Raw genomic sequence first — 17,097 nt, 5'->3', positions numbered from 1 at the left:
CCACAATAAATAATTACGCCAAGTAGACTTTTACTTGATTAAGAGCTATGTAATATAGTTTTTTATCACTTTCTTTGCATAATTTCCAAATATGAACATTTATACTGGCCAATAGACTTATTTTTCAAGACGAAAAAACAATGTTTACTGTCATCCTGGGGTAGTTTTTGATTGTGGTCTTGTACACTGCTTTGTCCATCTGAAGGCCACATCTGCGGGATCTGATCCCAGTTTTCAGTGGGTGGGAGGCTCCAGGCTCCATCTCAGGGCAAACAATGAGACAGACTACCACACACTCACATTAACACCGACAGGCAAGTTTAGAGACTCCAATTAACCGCAAACACGCGTTTTTGGACTGTAAGAGGAAACCCACGCATGGAACAAGAGAATACATTCACTCCATACAGAAGTGCGACTGAGCCTGGTATCAAACCAGAGATAGATCTTGCTGTGAGCCAAGAGTGCTAACAATCATCTTATCAGGACTGAAAGATTGGCACATACTTGGATGGAGATTGCACTATGAATTATAATTTGTGGCTATAAAGTGATGATTAAGTAATTTCACCTTATCTAGCTTATAGGTATATTCCAATAGTTTAATGATGGAAATAAAAAACACAAATGTCAAGATGCTCAATACATTCGTATTTTGCTCCTGGGCAGATTTGTGTGGCTTGTAGGGCCAAATGCTAACACAATGATATCCCTCTGGCACTGGTAGTCTCACCACACTCTCTCGCCTTGGCATTTTCAACAACTGGTTCCACATCTGGAAGAGCCTCAGCACTGATGAATAGCCTGCTGTGAGCTTTTACGACCCATGACATGCACAAGATTATCTTCCTAAATTTCTGGGGACAGCTATAGCCTGCCTCCCATTCCTCACTGAATGAAGTCAACTACATCATCTGAGTCATATTCTGTTCACATTCTGCACACTCTATAGTAGCATGACCATTTAGACAGAATGGACCGTAACTCTGCACATGTGTAGCATGTGTCAAAGTCTTTGAAAGCGCCTTTGGTGTGGATGAAATGTACTGATGCGAAGTGATTCACAAGCCATGTGTCTATGTCTGTGTATCTATTTGTTATAGTTCTACATCCGGCCCCCTCGGGGACCCCTGTAGGATAAGGAAGTTTTGCAGTCAGGCCCAAGCGGTAGAAATCTTCCATTAAGTGAGGACAGAGCGATGCAGCGGGGAGGTGGAGGAAGGGTGGGAGGAGGGTCACCCACAGCCGCACTGGGTTTCAGTGGCAGGGAGAAGCTGCAGGCGGTGGCACGGGCTCCCTGATGGCCTCACCCCACTGATCCCGCAAATTCGGTAAACTTCATGGAAATTTAATAAGTGCCGCTGCTTTGTGTTCACCCGCAGAGCCCGGGCCCGGTGCTGGGAGGCACATGTGTGATGGTTTACCCGCAGACTCTCGCCGGCCTGTCTCTAAGGCAGACAGAGGAAAGTCCCCTCTTAGTGCCCCGTCTCTCTGAGCCGGCGAAGGAGCTGTGACCCCAGGGGCTGCTGCTGCTTCAGCCAATATAGACTCTGTACGTCCTGAGGGGGAATAATATGTGGGGCTGTTCCGGGCCCGTTTCATTTCCCCTCCCTCCTCTCTCTGTCTCTTTCCCTTCCCTTCAAAGGCCCTGCTCAGCTGCTCCTGCCAGGCTACAGAGCTCTTTGAGTTAAAAGGACAGCGATACTCATTTGAAATCGCTGCCTTTGCTCCCTCGTCTCTCCTTTTTCAGGGGCTGGCTTCTACTGGCTGCACCACACTGAGCAGTGCTCTGCCATGACAACTAAATAGGCCCCCTAATACCACTTCATAAAGCCAAGGAGTATCCTCCAGGCAAGGAGCTGTAAATTAAAGGCATAAATGTTGCCTTCATGGAAAGCGCGAAGAGTGAACCTTCCACTAAAATGACAGGAATGGCTTAACAGTCCAGGCTAAATGATACCTTAAGCAGGCATAATTTATAGGCACGTCCTACAGTGAGAAATAAATGGAAGTCGTGGTTATGAGTACTATGAACAGAGAAGATGTTGTGTGTGTGTGTGTGTGTGTGTGTGTGTGTGTGTGTGTGTGTGTGTGTGTGTGTGTGTGTGTGTGTGTGTGTGTGTGTGTGTGTGTGTGTGTGTGCCTGTGAGAGAACTTATCAATATGATACAGCAGCATGACTTTAGGCCCTGAGTGAAACACGTATTACAATTCCCTCTTATATTTTGATGAGCTTGAAATTTTATTTTAAAATTTCAAACACATGACACTGTGAAGTGCACCATCCAAGAGAATCAGGTAGGAAATGCCATTTCTCGCGTCACTCATGCCTGTCCATCACAGCCACATAAACACTTTTTGTCAGTCTCATAAACAGTTCTGCCCCCCCCCCCCCCCCCCCCCCCCCCCCGCTGGTTTTCCTTGTCATCGTTCATTTTCTGAGAGAGATCCCCAAAGAGTGACAGTGGAGGAGAAGAAAACGACAACATGAAAAAGGTTTTCTTCTGGATTTCCCAAAGACAAAGGGGGGGTTGTGCTGTTTATTTAGTTTCATTCCCTTACTGGTCGACAGACAACAAGAAACAAGTGCATGCACCTATTGCAGGGAGATGACAGGAGATAAAGATGAGTGAAGGAGAAGTCTGGAGATAAGAGCTTTCCTTCACTGTGTTTCTCTGTCCTTCTTCCTGTCTGTCTGTCTGTCTGTATTTCTCACTTTCCTTCTATCCTTGCTGTCTATGATGATGTGACAAGGCTGCTAAGCAGATGTATGCGCCCGTCATTTACGCACCGGGCCGCCTGTAAGAGAACAATTCCTCAATTCATTTTTCACATCATTGTTTTCCCCTTTTTAGCGTGTCACTGAGGTCTCGCATTGTGGGCGTTGTGACGGCGGGGGTGAGATAGGAGGGCAGACAAGCGCAAAGTGGAAGGATGCTGGGCTTCTCTGAGGGGATGTTTGGCTTTGTAATTTCACCCTTGAAATTCGTGATTACAAACGGGACAACTTTTTTAATTTTCTCTTTTGTCTGGATTCAGCCGGCTGACAGTCTGCCCCAGCAGCCAGGCCTTTTAATCAATCACCTAGATAATCAAATGTCACTGGCTATCTGCTCCATGTAATTACTTTTGCAATTAAAAATCAATCTCCAGTCACCCCGTCTAATTAGAGGGATGGGCAGATCTTCATCTAGATTGATTTTATAATACATATTGACTTCAAATGCCATAACATTGCCATATTCTCTCATTTTCATGCTGCTGTGCATCAAAACAAAATGCCAGGGCCTATGGGGCGGTGCGGCGGGGGGTTGTTCCAATTCTCGGTACCAGGAAAGGTCCTGGGTCTAGGAAAGGTTCACCTTGCTAGCTTGTCTGTAATGACAACACTCATCCTCTCTGTTTCGACTGGAAGGGAGGAGGGGGAACAAATGCAGGGCCAATAATCTACATGACAGGCTACATCAACTTAAAAAAAAAAAAACATTTTTTTTTCAGTCCCTCACAAGGCAGGGTAAGAATAGACTCCTCTCCACAACAGAACTCAAATCTTTTGTCATCCTAATGATGTAGTGCTGCATTGGAGAACACTGGCTTCTAATGTAATATTGACATCTGAACATGTGTTATTAGAGGAATCTGCAGTAGTGCTAGAGGTGTCTCCAAAGGTCTCCGCTTACACAACACTTCATGACATCAAGGCAGCCCACAATGGCATATACAAACAAATAAACCACTGCCAAAGATGTTTTTTTCATGACGTCCTCAGCAGATTTGTTCTCAGAGAAACAGACAGATGTGTCCATCTGGAAGTCATCACAATGGCCTCAGCTCCCCACCGTTGGGGACAGGCGTGTGACAGGATGCGAGTGGTGCTCCACCATGCGTCTTCGTCCGTCTCTCATTTCCACCCCTGAAGGGAGACTTTCACAGCATTGACAGGTCCAATAATGAAGCTTTTTCGATGTAGCCTCATTTTACGCAAGCATGCATGTGCTGGCAAATGTGCATAGAGACGTGTGTGCAAAAACGAAGACAACACCCCTCCACCCCCCCACCCCCCCCATGCATATACACATATGAACAGGCACAGCCTCGGGGAAAGTGCCACTCACACATACAAGCAAAACAGTGGAGCCTACAGGGAGACATGAACCTCAAGGACCAGCTGTGTGCAGAACCTTGAGAACCCCAGAATGCAAATAACAGAGGAAAAGGCTGCCACAGGCTTGTAATACAAATATGTACACAGCTAAGTACTTAACTATATTGAAGTCTCTCTAAGTTGATTGAAGCTGCGTATCGTGTATGATTACACTGGTTTGTAATAAATGGCTTCTGCTGTATGATGTCCAAGAGTGATTAATTCTGTCCATCAGACATGTGATGAGTAGTGTCCTTCTTCCCCTTGGCTGATGATAATAGAGAGCTCTCAAGTCTGTAGTTTCTATCCAGACTGGTGTAGTGATTAAAGAAGGGATCGAAACTCCTTATAACCCTGGAGGAAGACACAGAGGGTGGAGGCGGAGGGATGGAAAGAGAGACTGAAGAGCAGAAGTGGTTATTTAAGCCAAGATTACACACAGAGTTGGCAGCACTGTATCTTTCTAAAGAGTAAACAAAAGGGCATGCATCACGCTGGCTTCTCCTGGCCCTATGTAGCGCAGGGGGTGTGATTGGCCCACATTAGCCCAGTGCAGCCTGGGCCTTTTCCCAGAGCGACCAGTAATAAGGGCAGCACTTATCATGTGTTGCCTCCAGCCACCACCACTGCTACCACTAGACCAGCACACAGGGAGAGCGAGGGGAGAGGAGAGCCCACCACTGTTGAGAAGTAATTAATCACCATGGAGTGGGAGCTGTCAAATCCCCAGGTCTTTTGAACTGATAATACTGCCCACCACAATTTAGTCTGATGGAGATGAGATTTTCTTTTCACCTCTGGCAAGAAAGAGCCAAATAAAGTGGAGAGAGGGGGAAAAAAAAGAAGAGAGAAGGGAGGAGATGGGGGGGGTGTCGGCGAGGCGATGCAGCAAATATATTTTTTGAACAACAGCGGCCAGTGGTGTACTTAATGATTGCTTTGCTCCTCTTAAACCTGACGTCCTTATCAAGTCTAAGTGTCCCGATCAATACATTTCCTCTCAGGCATTCCTGAAATAGCTCACACATCAACTCTGTCCTGCACCCCCCACCCCCAACAACACGCACCCATAACCACTTTCTATGTTACAGCACCATCTGTTATTATAGCCTGATCACCAAGCGTCTGTGCCGGTCAGACATATGAACAAGTCAATATTTGTTCTGATACGAACGTTATGCTTATTGCAGTGCACTTTTGACCTTAATATTCATGCATCCAGACAGATTTGTCAGTTTATTGTTGCGTTTAACAGCTCGTGATGATTGTTGTGCAACATTCTTTAATAAAAATGTTTTAAAAAGCTTACATTTAATCGCAATACATAAAAATAAGCAAGGATGTCTTGGCAGCAGCTGCTTGCTTGATGCTTGTAGCTAATATTATACAAACTGAAATTTGTTCACAAATAATAGCAGTAAATTGGTCATTTTAAAATTCTATTGAGTATTACAAAAATAACATTGAGTTAGACCATGATCATATTAGAATCTTAATTATAAGTATAAGAATTCAATCCCTCCCACGGAATGCCTTAATGTTTGATGTCATCTCTTGTTTACTTTGGTTTGAATGCTTCTATTCCCATGGTCAAAGTGCTCTCTGGGTGGCAAAGTTCACGACCCCTCATCGTGTGTTTTGCAACACTGGATGGAAGCGCTTAGTGGATGGCTTTAGAAAAGGGCTGGAAGAAGTCGGGACCTGCCCTGTGGCCATGCTGTGGAATGTTTTCTTACACTCTTTTAACAGCAGATTTCCAAGCAGGTTTATTAGTGGATTGGATGTCGGGAACAAATAAGCATGACGGCTCTCCAGAATCCACTGTTGATAAGAGAAGTGAGGCGCCCGCGAGTAGGAGGGAAGAGGCTGCCACGGAGTGAAGGCAGAGATGAAAGAGAGACAGCTGCCCTGGACAGGTCTGGCTCTTTATCGGGCTCGCCGGGTCCTGTGTCAAACTCAAAGTATCATAAGTGTGCCACAGTGTGTGGAAAGTTCAGGGCTCTCTTACTTGCGCGTTGTTTCATCTTGGCCTCAAATTGTTTTGTGAGTATATCCAAGAAACATGGGGCATCTTGTTTACATCCAACATTTTTTCAGTATGTGGTTCAATAAAAGTTCAAATGTTTCCACTTGCACTTATTCATAGTCTGGTGATTCAACATACAAGCGCAGGGGAGGGGGAAAAAATTAAGCTTATGGCTGAGATCTTATGACCAATGTTTCTCATCTTCAGCAAATTTACATGTCAACACGATCCTCTTACTGACATTGAAGATGTTTTTACCTTTTGTCCTGACTTCGCACTCTTTGAAGGTAAAACATTTACCAATGGAGAACAGGTTTCCTTTTTATTGCTGTGACATATAGTCAATACTCAATATAGTTCTTGACACCCCGAGGCCCAGTAGCAGTCACTTGTGTATAAAGAGTGTCAGCGAGTTATTTTGACCCCCTACTGTAATCATGACCTTTCCAATAACACAACTCCCCTACGGAGTCTCGTTCCCTATGGGCTTTTCCAACTCAGGGCTAAACTGCATTACCCCCAGCAAGCATTCACAGCTCAGCAGCTTCTCAACAAGCTACTGTTGACACTTACTGAGGCCCACATCCACGTACATATAGAAGTGATGGGCAAGGACAATAAATTCTTAAACAGTGCACACACACTCACTCCAACACACACTCACGCATACCAGAAACACACATATACGTGTACAAGAACAAGGCTTGCATATTTAGCTCAAGGGAACATAACATGTAACCAGTGATATCATGCATAAATGAAAGAGAAAATGATATGGCATGCATTTCATTCTTTTGTAAGATTGCGTCCCCAGGTCATTGACTAAATAATTAGGCGATTGAAGTGACAGATTAAAGGCAGATTGGAAGTGACTGTGAAAGCAGGATAATGTTTCCCTAATCAGCTTGGTCGGAGAAATGCAGATTGTGAAATTTTCCAGCTACTTCCTTAGAAAAATGCATTTCACTTCTGATTAGGGATCATTAGTGTGTTGGTGGAAGAAGAGGGGGGTCAGGGCCTCGTGCTCCTGAGTTCCTGAGGACAGGGGGAGAGAGAGAGAGCAAGAGAGTGAGGGAAAGGGGGGGGGGGGGGGGGGGCACCAGTGGAGTGCCAGCATACATACAGAGAGCAAAGCCTCAGATGAAGACTGGAAATGATTTTGCTGGAAAGAGTTAGTAAAGCTCCCCCTTCAAAAAAAAAAAAAAAAGGTACTGTCCTCCCTATACAAAGGGGATGATTTAGGAGATGATAAGCTTTTGAAAAAGGAGAAGATTGTGAAAGAGGAAGCACAGGATTTCTCAAAGTCCAGTTCCATACGTTAAAAATGGCAAAGAGCGATCTCCCCATCACTGCATTTCAACTGGTGGATCATTTATTTACCGTGCCATGACAAATATGCCAGATTTATAATGGCTGCGAAGTCACCAGTTAAACTCTTCCCCGGTTATGCTCGGGCAAGACTTTCTGAGCAAAAGCATTACTGAAGATTAAATGCGGAACAGATGTAAAGTATAAAATACAACATGATCAAAGCTAAGGCACTCAAGACAGATACACCGGCAAATGATGATGAATGGCTCTCTGCTGAATTGTAAGCCGCACACAAATGTAGCGAACAGCGAAGGTTGGAGTTGGGGGTTGGAGGTGGTGCTGATGGCAGAGGACAGAGAGACAGAAGGGAGCAAGACACCAGGGAGCAAAAACAGTGTCCAAACTCATCGGGATGATCCTCTGCAGACGGCCCCCACGATTAAGTTCCTACAGCAGGAATCACAGTTTGGACAATGTGTAATTGATTTCCCTAAAGGCTCAGAGAGCACCCTTCAGTGATCCCTGGGATAGCTTCGCCTGTGAAAGTTTGCTTTTCTCCCAGGCTCGCGGCCACAACGGAATGACATCATCAACCCGCGCACATTTTTACTTTTATCTCTGAAAGATATATTATCCATGTGCTGGGTTCTGCTGGTGGAGATCAAAGGCGGCACTCTGTTCAGGCACCATATTAAAGTGAAACATGATTTTGCTACAGAAAAATAATCTGTTTATTTCAAGTTAGATTCTTTTACATACCTGGCTTACACAATCACACACAATTCAATTTCACTTTAAGGTTTTTTTTAGAGGGGGCAGTTTCCATGGAGAACGTCTTTTCTTATGTGTTCCAGGTGATGAATCGACGGGAAAAGGACAACATATGTTTGACATCATAAATGCAGACTGTTTGTATTACGAATTTGCCTTGAGAAAAGATTCATTTTTATGATCATTATTTGCATCATACTATGCACACATGCTTCTTTTTGAATCACAGTCATTTCCCACAAAATGAGTAGGAGCACCGCTCAGAAGCTTTACATAAACCTGAATAAACTTACACGCATACGCTCAGATGATTGTACACTTTCACTTCTTCCTTGAAGTCTCGATGCCCTGTCCGGGATGATCAGTGGCTGGTGTGAAGCGTCACGCTCAGAGGGAAACCAGACAGAGGGACACATGTTTGTGCACTCCTAAATGAAGTGTGACCACCGTGCACTTCTGAAGCAGGAGGCCTGGCTGGGGGCTATTATGGGCCCTGACAGCGGGGGGGCGCTGTGATAATTTGATGTGAACTAGCTTGATAAATCACTGTGTTGTTACCTTGGCTTTAGTATCTGTTTATGTCTCTACAAATTGAAACCCCACTGGCACGGGGCTGAGGCAGCGCCGTAGCCTGGCTCCCCCCAACGATTAGTTCAAGGTGGGGAGAGTTTAAGATGCCTGGTCCCTATTGGCCATCTCCCTCTTGCTGTTTTGTCTCTCCCTGCTGAGGGAGAAAGCCATGGACATGTGTAAGCAATAAAGCCAAAGGTCTGCCTTCCACTTCAGCCTGACTCAAAGGAATGCAGAACCAAACTATAAAATAATAATGGGCACTAGGGCAAGGAAGAGGCGAGGGAGGGCAGAGAGAGGTGGAGAAGGGAGGGATGGTGGGGTGGGGGGGTGTAGTGGAGACATCTGCAAGAGACGTGTTGGTGGTGGTTGTAGTTTTGGGGGTTGGTGTGGTGTTACGGTGGGTCAGGGTCCTGAAGTGGAGGCCTCCTCTGACCTCTGGATGTGCCGTTAAAGGCAGAGCGTAGCAAGCAGCCCAGGCTGGCACCACATCAAAAGGCTGACAGATGAAGGGCAAAGGCCAGTTTGACCTGGGCGCTAAGCTGCTGCTAAGCCTCTTTAAGCCAGAGGAGAGGTGCAGTAACAGAGAGAGAGAGAGAGAGAGAGAGAGAGAGAGAGAGAGAGAGAGAGAGAGAGAGAGAGAGAGAGAGAGAGAGAGAGAGAGAGAGAGAGAGAGAGAGAGAGAGAGAGAGAGAGGGAGAGACAGGGTAGTAGTGGTGGAGGCTGTAAGTGAGAATAAGAGCAAAGAATATCATTCACAACTCCCTCCTCCTCTGTGGTAATCAAAGGAATGATAAAAAAGCCAGTCATGTCGACAGTAAATACAGATGCACAGAAGTCAGAAGAGATAACATTAAGTACCTTGTGCAGAATCGTTGCACGGGGGGCATACTTCATCTAAAGCTAATAAACCAACATCCCCAAAGCCTGTTTAAAGCAGGTTTTTCATAATCACCGAAAATAAACTACAATCAGGACAATAAGACAGACAGATGGAGTCCTGAGGCATTTATCTGCTTTAAACATTTTCCCTTAGAAGCCACCAACTTATCATGAGCTTGTCAACACAGTGACACCATTCTTTCAAATGAAACGCTAATGCGCTGATCTGAGCACACGGCGCCAGTATCTGTTCATGAAATCTGAGGGCTGATCAAAAGGTTCGGTACATCCAGTTCAGTGTATACCTCGGCAAATAAGTGGAAATCATCACAAGTGCTCTCATAACAAGGATACAAACACAGCGGAGCTGCTTCCAACGAGAGGAGCTGTGACAAAGCAAAGCAAATAACACCATGGGGAGTGGGGGGGCAGACAGGAACGAATCTGAGATTAAAAAGAGAGAGAAAAGACAACAAGATAAAAAGTGAAACTTTGAAAAAGTCCAAGTGATCTCCTAAAAACAAGCGGACACACATCCCACAATGCAACAGGGCAGGAAATGCCTGTTGTGAGGATAGGATGCCCCTCAAGACCCCATTACGGGAATGCATGAAATTAATAGTGACATCATGTTGCTCAGTCAACAAGCGCAGGTTGATTGATGAAGACAAACGGTCGGGGCGATAGCCAGTTGTTGGCTTTCCCTGGGAGATGCCATTTTCAGCCGGCATCTACTTCCAATGCTAGTGAAAGGGATACGGGTTGTCTGGCCGGCCTTGTTTCAGTGCCACTACTGTCACTCAAACTCACTTGGGGGTTGTTTTCAACACTTCGGTTTGAAAGTAACTTAGAGACTTTTAACTGAGGTGCTGGAAAGAAGAGAAGAATAGAATAGATGAATTTATGAACAGAGAACAACCATCACTCTACCCTAAAAGCTGGGTTGTGTTTCATTATTGACATCATTTGGGGCTGCAATTTTAGCACGCAACACTTCTCAAGGAAGAGAGAAAAAAAAATAAAAAGGTGACTCGCATCTTTTGGGACTGCATGAAATTCAAATTCAACAACAACTATTTTCAAAGAGAGACGCTTGCTGGTGAGGTTACATACACATTTTCAAGCCAGGAAACTATGATTGTCACCATTCCACTGCCCCATTCACCAGTGCTGATTCTATCCAATTCGATCCTCTTCCTTAGGACTATTAAGCACACTATTTTGTCAGACTGGAGGGAATTCTTATGTCTTAGATACCATAACTTGTTTAAAGTGTGCTTTCAGTACTGTAGGGATCAAGAAGGTGACCGCTCTTTAATCAGGCGTCATTAAAGCTCCTTTCGCCATCAACTTTTTGATCGCTCCTTGTACAGCCAGTCAAGGTCCAAAATCATCTGTGTGACTCATTTACTGTCTTTCTGCTTATTTAGGAGTCCCCTGGGGTTACCCAAACCTGAAGCACATCCGTTTTCAGCTTCATGGTTCTCTACAACAGTGTAGGGACTTTTACAAGGTACTTTGGTTGTTGCTAGTGATGGATTTGAAGATGTCATCTTTCGATTTTATGTTCTCAAACTCCAGAAGGATTTTTAGGGAACCTTCTTTTTTTCAAGAGGTGGACATTTGTATTCAAAGACCTCTGTCAGGAGTATTTTAGGTCATCATGTCATTGGTGAGAGGACCATGGAATATAAATTATTAGATTATGTCATTGTATTTGTTACAATCATTCTTTATTTCAAAATGATGCCACTAAATTTTAAGTATTTTAAATTGCTCTTAATGAAACACGAAACAGTTACTGTTGGACTAGCTTTGTTCAAAGAAAATTGCCTTGATTTTGTTATATTAACTTGAATTTAGTTGTCTTACTAACATTGACTCAATGTAAGCCACATTCAGGGTTTTACATTTCAGCTGACACAGAAACATCGCTTTTTTTTCTTCCTTGAGGTGCTGTTATACTGGGTTTCGCTGATTTGCAACTGTTTCCATTCATCTTAAATTCTATGCAGCTGTTGAAAGAAAAGTTTCTTTGATTTAGTAAATATCTCTGCACATCTAGTGTTGTGAGCATCAAAGGTACGCGAGCAGATATCAAAGCCTGCTCCTGGATCATCTATCCTTGGCAGCTAGGCTGTACTTTCCATTTCAAGTGTGAAGCAGAGTTACAATATAGGGAGAAATGAGAAGGCGAGCCTTTTGCACAGGCTGCAACAGCTTCTGACTGAAATAGCTGTGCTGGGATTCATTTGCAAGATGTGGAGGAATGTTTGCCATTTTTACACTCCGATGATAAAAGGCCCGAACATTATTCTGGTGTGAAGTAGAAAAAAGGTGGGGGGAAAAAAAAAAATTGTTTATACTGTAAAAGTACAGGGCAGGGATGGACATGGCGTTGCTTTTGATGTTTGCCTCTAATTTGGAAAATTGTAAATTGTGTTGAACATAAATACTCTAAATCAGAAGTGGCAATAGAACACACATTCCCTTGTAAGTAGAAGTGGAGATAACTGTAAAGGAAAACGTGGATAAAGTTAGAGAATCAATTTATCTCTCGTACTTTTTGTAAGCAAGAGATTAAAAAACGAAAACTTGCACTTTCCAGGACATTTCTACCAGATGTTTCTGTTTCAGGATTTAATAACTTCAAACACTGAAAATGAAGCCACAAATGTGGGATATGTTGCTGCTCTAAACCTGACCGTTATCTTGTGCACATTCTTCTAATTTCCTATCAGATTGCAAAGATAGTTTGTAAAATGTTATGCTTGTATGTTTTTCATGTTTGTTTTTTTTCTTTAGATTTTTTTGTATATGAAATGTATTCTTATATATATATGAAAATAAAAAACAATGCAGGTTATGGAGTTTTCTTTTGTTGATAAGTGGATATTTAAGGGCTTTAGAGTGACACTATTTGCTGATTTTGTGCACATTAGATTATGCTGAATACAGTTTGAATAGCATTACTTAAACACACTTATACATAAAGCACACTTTACAAAATATGTTAATATAATCTGAACCTTTTGAGAGATTTGACACAACACTTCTTTGAAATGTTCTGTCTGAACATGTGTTGATTAAACTGAACGTGTTATATTTTTAGGCAAAACCTAACTTTGTCAAGGCAAGAGGGAGTTGTCAGTTGTGGAAGATGTTCTGTGTCAACTTACTAATTGTTTGAGATCAGAGATCCGTCAACAACAACCTAGTGAGGGAACAAGACTTAGGAGCCTGCTCTTTACGAGACACCTTATGATAGGGAAATTGGTGCCACCAGCGTGCTGCACATGCTAAACTGTGCCACCATCTGTTTTGAGATCTGGGACCTGCCCAAACCACAAAACAGTAGCTGAAACACACAACTCAAGATGGCAGCCGGGGCCCCCGCATACACACGCCACAAAAACTACTCCGAGTCTCAAGGATGTGGAACTGAAATCTGGAACCGCTTTAGGTGTGACATGGCGACACAAACATTTGAGCTTTTGGGACGATGCCAGTGAGCCTCGGGCCAAGCCGGATATTGCCCGCATGGCCACTCCACTGAGTTTGTGTGCAACTATATTTGATATTTCAAAGACATCTTTGGAAGAAGCTGGCGGTAAGTTAATGACAATATAGGATGGCAAAGGAGTAAACCGTTCCATTTATGTCCATGTCCACATGCTGGTATGGAGGAGATCACTCGGCCGGTCCCACAGGTATAAGATGTTCTCAGTTGTAGTTTCATGGACAAATAACAAAGATCCAACATCAGATAAAGGCATTTGGCTCTTCGGAACAGAGTGGGAAGCCCAGTGCAGCAAGAGAGGCTGTCCTTCACCAGCGGAACCATTCTCCACACTTGGCACGGACATAAAAGCAGCTTCTACTCCACTGAAGTGCTCACACATACATACACACATACATAGAGACAAAGACGGACATGCACACACATATACGTGCATGCCCACGCAGACACACACACTCACATACACACACACACGCACGCACGCACACAAAATGCAGGAAATATGCCTGTCACGGACACGCAGGGAAGGGAGGCAGCAAAAACAACTTTCTGTCGACAGGAATAAGAAAAACAACAGTTGAAAGGAGGTCTGCATGAGAGAAAGAACGCGAGACAAAGGCACCCGCTCCGTCAGAACTCATCAGTCTGCAGAGGGGAAAATATGTAAGGGGAGATGCAACCATATGAGCACTGTCACTGTCCCCCTGAACACCAGACAGAAGGGACAGGCTGGTGGAGAGCGAGTGGAGAGCCCGGGAAACCGTCAGTAAAAAAAACCCAGCACGTCAACACAGGCACTGGCAGGTTCGCAAGGTTTTAACTGTGTCTGGGATGCAGGTATACACAACAGTCTGTGGACTGCACAGAGGTGTAAACACACGACTTAAACAAACTTTCTTGAAGCTGGCGCAATAAAACAGAGGTGTTTAAAGCTTGGTAATGAGTTTTTTCGCCCAAAGGCGTAGGCTTTGCTAAAGAGAAACAGAGTGAAAGAGAAACACAGTGGAGAGTTCGTCAGCAAGGGCCAGATTACCCTTAGGCCTCCAGGGCCACTCTCCAGAGGAGAAGATAAAAGAGCTTATTAATAGCCCGTAGATTTACATGCACTAAGTGGATGTTTATATTGGAACTTGCTGCTTATGTGTGAACATCCAACAACTGTAAACAGTGCCATTCAGGTCCCATTTCCTTTACATCATTGATATTGTTTCAGCACACAAAATAGGCAGCCAGAGTTTAAAAAACATCATTCTGGCATTATCTTTTAAGTGGTTCCACAGTTCAGTCTCCCCAGGGCGGTAATCAAGAAGTTTCATTGTGGACTTCCTCTCCTGCCTCTTCACGTTACGCTGACTTCAGTATAAACAGCTGAGAGGGCCTACAGAGAGAAGTCCCACTGAGAGGGGGGCCTGTTATATGGCACGGTGACCTGGGCTAGGACAACTCACACATACAGTAGTTAGCTCAGCCATTTATGTATGCTGAACAGACCATGAATGAAAGCAATTAAAAGCTTTAATTGAGCAAAAGAGAAATATATGATCACATGACAGCATGTTTTTAAACCTTTTTTTTTTTTAATTGTGGGACATCCTGTATTTTCACAATGACAACATTGTTATTAACTGAAAATAAATATAATATTGAATGTATTCTGATAGAAAACTTTGGTCACTGGCATCATGGAAGTTTTTTATATAATATAGAATGTATATACCGCATTTGTTCATTGTGAAAAAATGTGCTTGTTTAACCAAATGTTTGTTTCCTCATTTTTAAAGCATCTACATTTGTTTAGGGTTTTATAGGACTTTTTTCTAAATTTATTGTAATTTTACATGTTTGTTTTGTGTTTCTGTTATTGTTTGATTGCCCATTGTTATTGCAAAATATGACAGTGCTATACCACAAGCAGGTCCAGATTTCTACAGCATACATGGCTGGACAGACCAAGAAACTGCCACAAATCAAGCCCAGGCCTCGGTCCTGGCTTTACAGGTGTGGTCAGCCTGGCCTTCTCGCCCCCATTCCAAGAGAGAGAACAACTCAGCTGGAGGAAAACAACAGGGAGACGGCCAATTTAGGGGGGGTCCCCATCCCAACCTTTAATAACCCTCCAATTGCACCAGTGGATTTCATCTGACCTTACAGCTGGACTTCTAACACTGTGTTTACTGTCTCTCTGGTGCAACTAAGAGTTCTATTGGGCACCACTGGCTCACCTGTAGCTGCATGATGTGGTGCTGGACCAGAATGCTGTTCAAACTGTGGAGAAGCTGGTGGATGAGATGTTCACATGCTTCAGAACTACACTACTTCACCCTCAAAGCAACGTGCGTCGTGGAACTGTTCAACCGCGCCATGGCTATATAGCTGGCTATTCTGACCAGTCACCACCAGCTAGATTGGGACCACTATCTGCCTTTTGTCTTGTGGTCCTACTGCACTGCAGTCCAGCAATCCAGCCAGTGTACAACTGAAGCCTTCACGTCAAGGCATGAGCTTTGGACATCGGTGGAGTTGATTTTTGGGGCCTCGTATGAACCAGAGATCGCTGAGGGATGGGAGACGGATTGATGTTGTCGGCTGAGGGACTGTCGACACGTAATCCATGAGTTTACTCACCAAACGCAGAAGCAGAAAAGGGCTTATGACACATGGTGACAGGGACAGGTGTTTAAGATTGGAGGCAGGGTGTGCGTATACTGTCCCATCCCCCCCCCCAAAAAAAAAAGTTTTTTGCTTTAAACTGAGCAGCCATGGGCAGAGACCTGGCGAGGTGGTGAACAGGCTGTCCGGCATGGTCTATAGGGTACACATGCCTGGTCAGCAGCAGACCGGCTGGCACCATACAACCACCTCGCCCCACAGGCTGTGGAGGGAGACAATACTTTTCAAATATAGCTAAATGCTGAAATATGATATTGGCTTTGATGGTGATTTTCTGGTCCTGGCATTAATCTTTGGTTCACTGATATTTTACAACATCCCCACTGTCTGGGAATAGGATGTTTATACCAGAGATCCTCTGTCTAAACAATATTCAAAGCTGTTTCATTTGAATTATAGGTTATGCCTCCAAAACATTAAGCTATTGAATTAAAAAAAAATAAAAAATAAAAAACTTTGGCGCCTCAGCCACATAAAAGAGAGGCAGTGAAGAGAAGTAGGGTTCATGGGGCAGCATACAGCGCATGTCCAGAGCCCCCACTGCCTTTTATTTGACAAATATAAAATTAACAACCAGTCAGAAGCTGTAATAGTGAGCCAGATGGCTTCCAACACAAATTTCCAATTTGAGGTCAGCTGCATGGTTCTATAAAAGTTTACAGAGCCGCCTAAAGAAGAGCTGTCACTTAACAAAAGACAAACTTTTTCTATCAATCATCATGCTAATAACCCCCAATCTGTTAATGTGCTTTAAGTCTCATGCATGCTCCCATTAAAGGGAAGGAAAAATGCAAAGCCAAACTAATGGCTGCTGACATAAATCAATAAAAAGCTGCTGTAAAATTTTCCTTTCTGGGGCGACTAATAGGAGGACTGTAAAAGTACAATGCACACTAAAGTGAAGTGACCTAGCTTTTACCATTAAATTATATACTACCCTGGCGCTCATGTAAAAATATGTAACTTGTCACAGGGTACAATGGGGCAAGAGCAACGGGTGTGTCAATAGCTGCTCCAGGCAATTATAAGAGAGACAAAAATGGAGTTGATATTTTAGAAAAATTAGGGTATAATGACAGGTTCATTTCTTTGTTGGAAGAAAAATAGAAATAATTTACAAAGGAAATTGTTAAATTTAACCAGCACCTTTCCAAATTTGCTCCAAAAACACTTGACCTGAAATCATATCAAATTCTGTCATAT

The sequence above is a fragment of the Blennius ocellaris genome, assembly GCF_963422515.1.
Source record: "Blennius ocellaris genome assembly, chromosome: 1".
In the NCBI taxonomy this organism is placed as follows: Eukaryota; Metazoa; Chordata; class Actinopteri; order Blenniiformes; family Blenniidae; genus Blennius; species Blennius ocellaris.
This window is presented reverse-complemented; position numbering follows the sequence as displayed.